The 13,785-nt window shown below is 41.5% G+C and overlaps 1 protein-coding gene across 14 annotated transcripts in view; it reads left to right on the top strand.

Moving 5' to 3' along the window:
- Nucleotides 1-1,759: 1,759 nt before the first annotated feature.
- The window catches only part of NCOA3 (nuclear receptor coactivator 3), a 178,752-nt gene continuing 166,726 nt past the window's right edge, over nt 1,760-13,785 (top strand). For 7 of the 14 annotated variants that reach the window (XM_061631378.1, XM_061631380.1, XM_061631366.1 and 4 more), the window contains exon 1: nt 1,761-1,950. The gene's annotated coding sequence lies outside the window, so the exon portion shown is untranslated. The other 7 variants (XM_061631368.1, XM_061631376.1, XM_061631371.1 and 4 more) reach the window with 3 other exon arrangements.

Here is a 13,785-nt window from a genome sequence, read left to right as displayed (position 1 = left end):
TCTCCCCCTTAAACCACTTGGGGGACTCAATGTATTGGAATTATTGAAATTATCCTGACATCTTTGCTTGGCAGGAACATGCTCCACGTCCAGTTTAGTAGCTGCCATTCTCCTGATTCTCCCAGTCCATGATTTTCATTATGCATTGGGGGTCCATAGTCTAGTCTCAAACTGATTTAGTGTGCTGATTTACCAGATTCACTTGATTCTGGCAATTGCAACTAAAGAAATCAGTATTTTTGTTGTTGTTCAGAGGCCTTGAGATTAAGGCCTTGAGAAAAGAGTCAACATCATCTGTCACTGAGGCCGAGCCCAATTGTTTATACTTTCCCCAGTGAGAGCCATGGTACCTCTTGAAGTCGCCAAAAGGGGCAAGGCAGTCAGACCTAATTCATTGCTGAGAAATTGTCTCCTCTACCCTTAAGGGAGGAGGTATTCAAATAGTGTTCATTGACCTCCTGATGGTGCTGGAGTCAAACAGTGCAGTTCAGTAGTACTCAAGAAAAATAATACTCCCAGAACTTCATCCAGGACTAGGCAGAGTTTTCAAAATTTCTCTTAAGATTTCATATATTTATACCAAGTCCTGGGCACTAATCACAGTCAATGCTCATACACAGCTACAACACCCCCCCCCCCAAAAAAAGCTGGGGTTTTTTTAAGACTACAGGGAAATGTGTTCAGCTCTTTAATTCCCAAGGCTCGGAAGCCTTTCTTGAGCTGTGTTCTGTACCAGTAATTTGTTCTTTGATCCTCCTCACTACTTTCATTAATTCCTCTTTGATGGTATAATTAGCAAAAGCTTGGTGAGGCATTTTCTTCTGGTTTTGGTCCCAACCCCCTCAGGTTGGGACTCTTTCTATATCTTTACATTCAACTAGTATTTCATGAAATATTTCCTTCCACCAATCAATTAGAAAACCAGTTAAAGCCTCAACTGTAAGTCTTTTTGGGAGTTCATAATATTCAGAATTTTGCTGGAATGGCATAAACACAAGTCCAGTGCCTCAGTGGCTGCTGTCTCTATTTTCTCCACCTTCTCTGCCAAATCAGTAGCTTTGCTGTCCAGGGCTTTAAAGGCTTTTTGCAATTTTTTTCAAAAAAAATTGAGTGGGCACAGCTTCCAGCGGTTCTGGGAGGCTTGTGGGGCCTGAGGGTCTTTTTCTCTATTTCCTTACTCCGTCTAGGTCTCCAATTCATTTTTCAGTGTTTTCTTTCTGCTGCTGCTGTCACTATTTTTTTTCTTGACTTAAACCCTTTCTTTACCGGACCTGGTGTTTGAACTCACACCCAGTCTGCGGTTACGCCTTTTGTTTATCTCTTTTGTTATTCTATCTGATTTTCTTTACCTTTGAAGTGTGGAGCATCAGGCTGCAGCCCTTTACCACTCACACGCATGCGTCTCCCGCCGAAAATTTAATTTTATTGTGCTTATTTGCTGCGCTTTTATTCCAACAAATATAGCTTTATGGAGCCCTGGGATACTTACATCATCAAATGTAAAAACAACAAGTTCATGTGGGCAGAAATCCAGGATCACAATGGATCCATTCAGATTAACACACTTCAGTTAAAAGTATCCCCGCTTCTACAGGGGAGAAGCGCTTGGGGAAGGGAACGGTAGAAGGAGTGCAATGGAAAGTGAAGAAACTACAAATCCCAGAGGGCTTCGCGAGACGGGTAGGTTTATGCTGTGTAGCCACATACAGCAGCCGAGTAACAGAGACTATTGGTCCCGTGATATTCCTCGGTTGCTTGTGAACTACAAATCCCAGCTGACTGCGCGCTTGCCGGGCTGGCTCCGGCTCTAGCTGGCGGCTGCTTTTGAGGAGGCTGGATCCTATTTTAAATCCAGTCAAAGATCAAAATGGCGGATACAAGCTGAGTGTGAGGTGGGGAGAAGAGAGGCGCTGAGTAGAAAGCACGCCCGGCTCTTTTTCCCCTCCCCTGGTGAGTGCATTCACATATGGGGTGGGAGAGAAAATAACAGCAGCAGATCGGCAAGGAAAGGGTGAGGAATTCCTGCTTGTTCCCACCTCGAGACTGACCCGCGGAGGGGAGCGTGAGGGGCAATCCTCGCTCTGACTGGAGATGTGCTGCCTTTTCCGCAGGGGGCGTCGTTGGGCTTGGGTGGTGGCTGCGAGTACGGCTTGGAGGAGAGGCGAAAGTGCAAGAGGTCACCTTAAGGCTCTTTATTTTTGTGGTGAGGAAAGTCCCTTTTTAATGTGTTTCCTTATCTTGTCCTGCTGAGTTTTATGAAGTAGCCCTGACTGGTTAGGGGATGTGTGTGCGTGTGTGTGTGAGAGAAGATTTCATGAGACCTTATGCTCCTTTCACGTGTGGTTTGGGTGTATGTCTTTCATGAACACCCGGAGGAAAAGGAGAGGAGTGTTTTGGCTTCCTCAGCCTCTCAGCCCCAGCGCGGTGGTTGTGCTGCTGCTCCTTCTTGTTCACTCTCTTTTCCTGTTGCGTCTGGGTGAAGATGGAGATGAGGGGCGGGGAGTGAGTTAACTTCAGGTAAATTTGGGAATTGGGGGGGGGAGGCTAGAGCAGGAGGTGACTCCAAAAAGAAACTCATTCCCAGCATCACCATCTCTCCTTTGCCTGCCGAGCTGACTTAGTAAGTTTGGAGCTGGGAGCCTGTCCTTCTCCTGAGAATGAGCGGGAGGCACTGGCTTGGGATCCGAGTGAGAAGGATGCCTGGTTGTAGCTGTTGTCCGTTTGTGTTGCGTGTCTCGGCCACGGCGAGCGGGGTTTGGAAGCCAGAAGCACCGCCAGGAGCAGCAGCAGCTTCCGTTTTCCTCCTTGTTAACAGGGTAGCAACTGTAAAGCCAAAGGGGATGATGGGTGGGAGGGCAGAGCGTTGGTGCTTGGGATATTGCCTGAAACTGAAGCAATCCAGCGATTTATTTATTAGTTTTAAAGTTTTGTCTTGCTTTCCTGTGCAAGGTGCTGCTTTGCTGCAGTTCCAGTGTTGTGTCTCTTTGCTTTGCCAAGTTTCTCAAGGAAACATTTATTTCCTGTCTGTTTTTTTTTTGGAGCACAGCTAATCTTGTTATTTTAAAGGACAGGATTGCTTTTTGAGATACTGTGTCTGAAAATACCTTCAATAACTAAAGGATGAAAAACATATTAACAGAATATTAATATATATTATTTTATCTTGACAATATGAGTGCCTTAAATGGCTATTTGTACTCTTGATAAAAATAAAAAATATTAGAAAAGCGTAGGCTTTCATACATGGGAGAGTGTATTGTGACGACTGGCCAAGATACAGACGTACTGTATGGCTAGTTTGAGCACTGTAAATGGCAAAACCAAACTGCAATATGTTAATGGTTATTGGAGACAGGAAGACATATTTTCCTAAAGTGTTTTGATAGGATTTGGGATTCTAAATGTTTAATTCTTAGATATGGTCTGTTAGTTTAAGAAAATGTCTTTTGGTGTTGTCTTTTTTTAATACATGATTATATCACATTACATTTTCTGTTCAAAAGAAAGAAGTTGCATGTAAATATTAACTATAATAGGGGTAGTAGATAAGAGAGTAGTGATTGTAAAGGGAGCCATGGTTTTAAACACAAAAATGTTCAGTAATCTACATAAGAACAAGCTGTTAAATTGCTGTTTCTAGCTAGTCTTGGTCTATAAGTTTTTAAAACCTTTAATCTCTAAGTCTTAGAGTAGGTAAAGCTGTTCTGTATGCCTTTAACTTGGAAGTTGCTATTGTACATTAATTTGTGTTCCGTGTGCAGTTGCTTATCAGATATGCACCAAATAGCTGAGCCAAAATGCAGACTAGAAGGGGAAAGCCCTGATCACAATAGAATAAAAAGGAGCAGTATTTTTATACAATACAGAGCTTAATAGATCATGTGTAACAGTGCAGGAAAAAAGGACTGGCTTTTGCAGATATTAGAGTGGAAAACCAAAATACACTTACTGAGACACTTGAGGAAAGGAAGACATTGAACTGGTACTGTGTCTAAAATGATATTGGACACTAGTCTGACATTGGAGGTTGTTTCAGGTCTTGCATATAAATGAGCAGTAATTGAATATCTTGTTTTTGCATTGTGTTCACAAAGCTCCTTGAGACATACTGATATGATTATTCTGAGTACAAAAAAAGAAAATACTATCTGTAGCATGCCAAATACTATTTCATTCTAGTGTTTGCAATTTTAAGAATGCGTGTTTGAACAATTCTTGGTTTTAAGACAGTTGCTTAAAATTGACAGCTAAATATGGGCTTATCAAATGGTATTATTATGTATTATGAATTAGAATTTTAAAAACCAGCAAAAATGGGTGTGGGCACAAAATGGCTTTTAAAGATTGCATCAAGTAAAGGGAATAACCAAGAACTGCATTCTTAGTGTGACATGTAACTGCTTTTCCAAGAACTGTGGAATACAATTTGCTGTGACAATATGGCATCAATAAAATAGTAGTAATCTGGACAGTAAAACCAAAATAATTTAAATAAATTAGTCTAAATCTATAAATAGCACAAAATTAAAGGGTTTCTTCAAGAATAAAGTTTTAGGAAAGGAATTTCTAAAAGTATTTTCAATTGTTTAAATAGTCCTCTCTAATAAGTGCAATCAATGCTACATTCTTACATATACTTACATGGAAGTACGCCCCATTGAACTAACTGGGACATCCAGTTAAGTTTGCATTGGATTGGGCTATATGGCAATGGGCCTAAGCAAGAGGGGTGCATGGTGGGGACAGTTTTTGGAGTGCTCAGAAGCTGGTCAAAATCCTTTGCTTTAGGAACCTTCTTTGCTGGTAAGGCCACCACCTAAGAAACCTCCATGATAGCTTTAATTGCCATGCTTCTGTTCATTGCGCAGCTGGACAGCCTAGTGTGGTTGAATTTAAAAAGATTCTGAAGGATGTTCCCCTTCCCAGAAACTCTTTAAGATTTACCTGACATGGATCCATTTTCCAAGACTGAAGTAGCCAACTAGATGCCTTCTTGCTATAGAAATTTCTATGTGGATGTTTGAATGATTCACTTTCATTGGAGCAACCAAGTCATGGTGGCCATCACTATCACCTAGATTGAGTTTAGTTGCTGTTTTAATGAGGAGGAATTGGTCTTCAGTTGCAGCTTTCTTAAAGCATTTTGGATTTAATCTCACAGCTACACTTGCAGAAACTGGTTTACTCTAAATTGAGTGGCACTTCATCTTAAAATATGTACGGTGCAATCCTGTGCTTATTTATTTGGAAGTAAGTTCCACAGTCTTCAATGGGATTTACTCCCATGTGTAGGGTTGTAAGCCTAAGTTGTACTTGCATTCTTAAAAAAAAAGACTAACACAGAAGTAGTACACATTGTTATAGGACCAATTATTATTGGACACATGACAAAGCCACTTTGATAGAGTTGTTCCTACACTGTCAACTTTGTTTATTTTGTAAACCTAAAATTGGTCTGCTTGTTTTGATGTAACTTGTAAGTTGTAGCCTGTTTTGAAACTCCCTCTTGAGTAAGAACTACACAGAAAAGCTTCATAAAACTTTTTTTAAAGCTGATGTACTGAAGGGTTGATGCCATTAATCTTAAGTAAATGGATATGGATGCAATTGTCTGATACCATTAATAAATTTCAAGTTGGGCTTTGTAGGAAGTAAATAATATTACAGATGAGTATGTATATAATGGTATTTTAAATTCTGCAATCATGCAACTCTTCTACCCATTCTTCTTTGCAGCTCTTGTTTTCTGTATCTTTTAATTATACTGGAATTGGTCAAAAGGTTTTTGATAAAACTAGAACTTTTGAGAAAGCTGAATCATTCTTAGATTTTAAGTAAGCAATAAGAATGGTAATAAGGAAGGTTGGAGAACCTTGTGCTAAAAGCTAGAGTAAACATCTTGAAATATATGACTAATTGAGAGCACTTAATATGCAATCCTGAGTGTCTATGCCATATCGAACGGAATTAAAATACAGTTCTGATGCTAAGTTTGATGACTTCTGCCATATGATCTTTTTATGCGAGAGATCTGAAAGAGTTTTCCTTAACTTTAATATCCAAATCGTTATAAAAGTAAAGTAATAATTTTAATATAGAAAGAAATGTGCTGGATTCTAGTATTGGTGTAATGTCATCAATCCAAAGTTTGAGGCAGTAAGCACATGAGAACTGGAAGTATTCAGAAATGTGTTACAGGGCTTGTTGTGATGCAGGGATCTTTTTACCAAATTAAGTTGGTGTGTCAGGTGCAAACTCTCTTGGATGTGCATAGTCTAGCTAGATACCCACCCCAAAGGGCAAGATGTTGCCCCTGACCTCATGTTATGTCTCAAATGCAGCATGAGATCATGGGCTATAAGCTAGGAACTGGGGGTGGGGGGAAATAATCCCCTGTCCCTAGCATCTCAGAATTGAAGGAGGGCAGAAACTTGCTCTGCCTCTGTGTCTAACAGGTACCTGAGCACCCCTCAAGTACCGTGTTGTCTGGCATTTTTGGAGTATAGTTCAAAACATCTAGAGGGCACTAGTCACTCTGAGTGATAATTTATGAGCGTGCTTAAAATTCTTTTAGCAATGTCCCGTGTTCTCCAAAACTACAATTCCTAGTTTTCTTTATAGGAGAAGCCTTAACAGTGAATTGGTTTAAATTTCTAAAGCAGGCATGCTAATAATACTCAAGTGCTATCATGGTGGCATAGTGAAGGACCACCCTAAATGGTAGAATCATAACCCAACTTTGATTGATCAGTTTGTAAAATGGTTAGGTTTCCAGTTCTATGGATGGATATAATTTTTAGCATGAGGCTTGAATGGTGCATATCAGCCACTATTTAAAAGCTATTGCTTGCCCATCAATTTCCATTGTAAGCTGCACTTTCTTTACATTGGCCTAAAGAACTCTGTAAGATGATGGGGGTTACTCTGCAGAGGTTTGTGATAAGAGAGAGTAGGATAAGAAGAGCTTCAAGTTCTTTCTAGATTTATTTTATGAAAATGAAAGAGATTGTGCCCATGGGCACCTGACGATGGAGGTGGAAAGGAGGAAGCTCACAAAGGAAAGGAGCCATGGGGAGGCTTTGAAAGATCAGCACTGGGAGGAAGAAGCGGTTTCAATTGAATGACAACCACTTCCCCTTCCTTGAGCAAGGCATGCTTCTACTTCTCATCAGCTGATGGGTGGTTGGGAATATACCTTGCTCCCACAAAGGAACAACTTTATGCTTCCGGTTGTTCCTTCAGAGCCCTGCCTTTACTCATCCCACACATGGTATCAGGTGTAGCATGGGTGGGAGTGGCTTCCCCAGAATGGTCTTGTGGGTCAAATGGGGAGGCCTGGTGGGCCAAATTTGCATGTGGGCCGGAGGTTCCTCATTCCTCCTATGGAGGAACGAGAGTGACCAGGTCATCTATGAGCCTGGTCTTTTTGCTGTCTAACTTAAAGGCTCCTGCTCTACCTCCTTCTGACTTTTTTGTTTTCAAACCAGAATTTACCTGGACAGCCCTTCAAATGAAGGACTGTCCTCTGAGAGCTCTTCAGATGGAGAACTGTCCTCTGTAAAGTAGGACACATGGCCACCCTAGTATCTATTAATTGCTTTTGGAAGAACATGTTAGATTAACAGCTATTCATTAAGATGGCTAAATAGAGCATCTATGTTCAGGGTTGCTGAGCTCTGCCAACGAGCAATGGGCTATTGCATTCAAGCCATTTTTATGGGCTTCTTAGAGGCATCTGGTTGGCCACAGGGAAGCAGGATACTGGGCTAGGTAGACCTTCCATCTGAACTGGTAGGGTTCCTCTTATGCCCTATGTAATTCTTAGAAGCAGGTCTGATTATGTACAATGAGTATTAATTCTAGGTAAGTGTGGATAGGATTGCAGCCCAGTTCCGTATTTGGGTACCTTATATATCTATGATCAAGAAAAAATAACTATTTAATAATAGCGCAATAAAACATTTAGGAATTTAGTTCTCAGCCTTTTCCATTCTCCTAGTAGTAGTCTTTAAAAGGCTATTCTGATTAGCAGCTTAAAATAGGTTTACTGTATTAGGGAATGTTGTGGCTATGTGGAAGTGCACGTAACTAACACATTGGGTGTTTTATCAGTTAAATGCAACCTAATACTGGTTTAATATCTGATGATAAATCATTTTAAACTTTTTCTGTGAAATATCAATCTTCCATTTCAGAAATACACTCTCACTTTATCAGAATCTGGGAAACTCTCTAAAACATACAAGGCATTGTAGCTTGCCACCTGTGTTGCTGAAATTTACCACTGTTCCTTCAGGAGACTAACAAGGAATATAGGAACACAGGAAGCTGCCTTATGCTGAGTCATATCATTGGTCCATCTAGCTCAGTATTGTCTACACTGATTGACAGCGATTCTCCAGGATTTCAGGCAGGAGTCTCTCCCAGCACTACCTGGAGATGCCAGGGATTATTCATTTATGTATTGTATTTATATACCGCCCCATAGCCGATTGAACCTGGGACCTTGTGCATGCAAGGCAGATGCTCTACCACTGAGCTACAGCCCTTCCCCTAACAAGGTCATAGAATCATAGAGTTGGAAGGGGCCTTGTAGGCCATCGAGTCCAACCCCCTGCTCACAGCAGGAAATCCACAGCTAGAGCATCTCCCGCAGATAGCTGTCCAGCCTCTGCTTGAAGACATCCAGCGAAGGGGATCCCACCACCTCCCTAGGCAGTCGGTTCCATTGCCGAACTGCCCTTACTGTCAAGAAGTTCCTTCTAATGTCCAATCTGAATCTATGCTCCTGCAACTTAAAACCATTAGACCTAGTCCTACCCTCTGGGGCAGCAGAGAACAAATCTGTACCCTCCTCTATGTGACAGCCCTTCAGGTACTTAAAGAGTGCAATCATGTCACCCCTCAGCCTTCTCTTCGCCAGACTGAACATGCCAAGTTCCTTCAACCTTTCCTCATAAGACTTGTTCTCCATACTGGCTATCCTTGTTGCCCTCTTCTGAACCCGCTCTAACTTGTCTATATCTTTCTTAAAATGAGGCGCCCAGAACTGAACACAGTATTCCAGATGAGGCCTGACCAATGCAGAATATAGTGGGACTATTACTTCCCTCGACCTGGAAACTATAGCTCTGTTTATGCATCCCAAAACCGCGTTTGCCTTTTTTGCCGCAGCATCACACTGCTGGGTCATGTTCAACTTGCGATCCACTACAATTCCAAGGTCCTTCTCACACGCACTACTGCTAAGCCGGGTATTTCCCATCCTGTACCCGTGTATTTTGTTTTTGTGGCCTAAATGCAGAATCCTGCATTTGTCTTTATTGAATGTCATTTTATTAATTTCAGCCCAATTTTCTAGTCTATCCAGGTCCCTTTGGATTTTATTCCTGTCTTCCATTGTGTTAGCTATCCCTCCCAATTTCGTATCATCCGCAAACTTCATAAGGCTTCCCTCCACCCCATCATCTAAGTCATTGATAAAAATGTTGAAGAGTATCGGCCCCAGGACAGAACCCTGTGGCACTCCACTCGAAACCTCCTTCCAGTCCGAAGCAGAGCCACCGACGACCACTCTTTGAGTACGGTTTTCTAACCAGTTGTGAATCCACCTGACAGTATTTCCATGTAGTCCGCATTTGACTCGTTTGCTAATCAAAAGGTCGTGGGGGACTTTGTCAAATGCCTTGCTGAAATCTAGATCGATGACATCTACAGCATTTCCACCATCTACTAAACTAGTGACCCGATCAAAAAAAGAGATGAGATTAGTTTGACAGGATTTTTTCTTGACAAACCCATGCTGGCTCCTTCTAATCACAGCATTGTCATCTAGATAGTTGCCAATGGACTCTTCTAATATCTTTCCCGGTATTGAAGTCAGACTGACCGGCCTGTAATTCCCCGGATCTTCTTTTTTCCCCTTTTTAAAGAGCGGGACGACGTTTGCCCATCTCCAATCCTCCGGCACCTCTCCCGTTCTCCAGGATTTCTCAAAGATGATGGCAACAGGTTCCGAGAGTACATCCGCAAGTTCCTTCAATACTCTGGGATGCAGTTCATCAGGCCCTGGAGATTTGAACTCATTTAGGTTAACTAGGTATTTCCTGACTATCTCCTTATCAATCTCGAACTGCAGTCCCGACCCCTTACTGAGATTGCTACTGATGCAAGGTTGCACACTGTTCCCTTTTTGGGAGAAAACGGAGGCAAAATAGGTGTTGAGCAGTTCTGCTTTTTCCTCGGTCATCTGACAACAGTGCATTATAGTGAAATAGAGTCGAGATTTTTTTTTTTAAATTACAATAATTTAAAATGCATAATTATTTCAAGCTTCTTCTCTTCCAATATTTATATTATACCAGAAAGCAACACAGTAATGAAGAGGGAGAACAGGAGTAAGGGAACTTGTGGAGACAGATTAAGATACAACAAAGTACATTCTGTAAGTAACTAAATCAAATGGTGACTATCAAATGTAAGGGTGGTGGTGTGATTTGAGTCATTACCCAGTGACTCAAGTTGATACTGTAACAGTGTAAAAAGGGCCCAAACCTATCTTCCCTGCTTTGCTGAAACTGATGGCTGATAACAGCAGTCTCAGACCTTGCTTATGCCAAGATGATAATTTTGCTGAACACTTAATACTCAGGTGGTACTAATGCTCTAGTGCATCTAAAAGGTACAAAAGTTGGTTTTCACTTGGTCCGCATGGTTTGAATCAATCCTAGGAAGGCATCACAGGCATTAGAATCCAAGAGATGCCATTCTGCATCTCGTCAGGATAATCTATTCAGGGCTTATGGGTGATCTTTCACTCATATTTTTTTATTCCACTATTTGTGTTCTGCAATGTTTTTGGGTCTCAAATTATGAATATTTATATAACTACCAACTAAACATTGTGGACATTTGGTTTCCATACCATGGACGGAAGCAATGAGAAGAATCCAGTGTTGCATGAGTAGATTTTTGTTCTTGCATTGGGACTTCACCTTCCTCTCCACCCCCCATATGCCTTCAAAATATGCTCCAGAGGCCAACCATTCAGATCAGATTTTGAGAAACCATTCTAAGCAGATTTTGAGGATGTGCAGAGGGCTGCAGGGAGAGGAGAGGAAGGAAGCCTGTTCTACTTGCTCACGGACAGTTTATTATTTATTTATTTATTTAATTTATATCCTGCCCTTCCTCCCAGTAGGAGCCCAGTTCTGGATACAACCCTGTTTTGCCCAGAAACTACATAATCCTGTAGAGGTCTACTTAGAAGGCAAGTCAATATAGCATTGTAGCCTAACAGAGCAATCCAAGTAATGGGGAGCTGGGGGGAGTGGCGGCTGGTGGAGGAGGAGCCAGTGGAAAGCTGTGCGGCATTCACTTGCGTTTTGGGAGCTGCCAGGCTGGCTGAACACTGGCTCAGTTGGGAGCTGCACACAGGGAACGAGAGGTAGAAGCCGGCTCCTGCAAATACCCCTAACAGAGAGTAAATGCTCCCCATTGACTGCCATGGAAATAATTTTATTTGGATCAGGACCAGTGGGAAAGCTCCGAATGTGGGGAGGATGAGGTTAAAGTCCCCCCTTAGCTTCTCTTCCAACACCCCCCCAATGCCCCATTTTCAGGCCTTCCACTAGCTCTCCGTCTGCTGTGCTGTGCTTCCCCAACGTACCCCTGGCTGAGCTGGCAGGATCCTGATGCTACTGCGGTTGAGCTGGGACAAGGGGCTTCTGCCAGCTCAGCCGGGGATCTGCCACATCCAACTTCCCCCAACCCGGCACAAATACAAGTTGGATTGCACCGTAAGTTTTGGAATATAGGAACATGCAAAGCAGATAATATTTTCTTCTCTTCTCTCTAGTGTTGTTGCTCATATCTACTTCACTCTGCTTTGGCCCAAAACCACTGTCATAAGAGCAATGTATGCGTTCTGCTTACCAATACTGGGATTTCTGTGTTAACAACTGCTTTGTGAATGACCACAATTAATTATGAATTGTCACTGCCTGTATTTTTCATTTACTTCTGACGACACTGTATACATTATCCCCCAAACCCTTTCATGTGTATATACACCTGAAATTCAGGATAACACTTCATGCATCTGATGAAGTGTAGTCCATTAAAACGTATGCCCTCATGAATTTGTTAAGATCATATCCAATGCTGGCTGTTTGTCATTGGAGTGGATGTCTGCTTGCACAATGGTACTTCACCTCTCTCTCCTTTCCTGTGCAACCCTGACATACTACCCAAATCTGCTCTGAAGGGTGGGGGGAAACTCCAGAGCACATTTGGAGAAGGTGAGTGCATGGAAAAGAAGGGGAAGACCCATTGGTCAAGCAAAAGTCTGTTCATGTAACTGTGGATATCACCTTAAGTCTTTAAGATGCCGCAAGACCCTTCATTGTTTTTAAATAGTTGAGTAGAAGAGGGAATGTCAGCAGGTGTACTTGTCATGTAAGCTGTATATCTGATGAAATTTCCTCTTCTATACAATTATTAAAAATACAGGAGTCCTATCCTCTTTTTCTGATTGGCATTCTACAAAAGGTTGAAGCAAGGCTTGATGGGTTCTTGACAGACCTGAACAATTAATTTTCATCATGTGAGAATGAAATGCTTATGTTGGGAGGTAGAGTTGAAACACTTATACTTTAGAAGTAATCAGATTGGTTCTTGACTTGCATGGAAAAGTCTCCTATAACTCAAATTTATCTGGTAGAGGCATTGATTCAGTTAGGGATTAACTGTGAGGCTAAAATGCGTATATCCAGATTATTTAGTTTAAAACTAAGAAATGTAATATTTACCATTTTAAAATATCTTTTTTTTTCTTTTAAGAATGATGGGTTGCATTCAACCATGTCCTACTTGGAGTAGACCCAATAAGATTAAAGAATGTATAAGGTTGGATGCAATCTTGCTATCCCACTTGTGCAGCAGACTTTCACTTGCACAATGAAACTCCCCCCCCACGGAATCCCCTGTGCACCCTCAAAATTTGCTCCAGAGGGTTGAGGGAGCAGATTCATGTGAATATCGGGAGAAGAGAGAAAGGGCAAGTCTCATTGTGCAAGTAAATGTCTGTTTGCACAGCACTGGATACAACTCATAGACTCTAGTTACAAAGCAAAATGTTTAATTAGAACAGCAACTGGAATATATTTTAATTTATTCATCATCCATTTTTTATTTATATGTTACATGTGTATCCTGCCCTTCATCCCAAAAGGATCCCGGTGGCAAACAAGTGATAAAACACTGAAAACATATAAAACATCAATTTTTTAGTTGGTTTGTATAATCAATCAAATCTGCATGTCCATAAAACTAAGTTCTGAAGAAAATTATACTTTTTATGCATAAAATAGTAGAAATATACTATTGAGTCACCACATGTGATGATATAGTCTTCACATACTATGAAATAACTGCTAAGGTAGGATTAAGAAATAATGGTCATCATTCCCTGTTTCTTCCAAGCCCCTGGTATTCAGGAAGTATGCTTATCTGTTTTATGTATATGTCGGTTGTTTTGATTATGGTTAAAACTGCCTCACAGGATTACAACAAAAGTGCATCTTGTACAACATTCTGTTCCCCTCTACCTATGTTGGGGAAGGAAAGGCACTCAAGGGCATGGAAGACACTGATAAATGTTCTCCATTCCCAGCACTAATATGAACCAGTGTGGTGTAGTGGTTAGAGTGTTGGACTGGGACCTGGGAGACCATGGTTCAAATCCCCACTTGGCCATGAAGCTCACTGGGTGACCTTGGGCCAGTC

The sequence above is a fragment of the Rhineura floridana genome, chromosome 6 (genome assembly GCF_030035675.1).
Source record: "Rhineura floridana isolate rRhiFlo1 chromosome 6, rRhiFlo1.hap2, whole genome shotgun sequence".
NCBI classification, from domain to species: Eukaryota; Metazoa; Chordata; class Lepidosauria; order Squamata; family Rhineuridae; genus Rhineura; species Rhineura floridana.
Note: the sequence above shows the minus strand (reverse complement) of the source record. Positions and strands in the feature narration are given on the sequence as shown.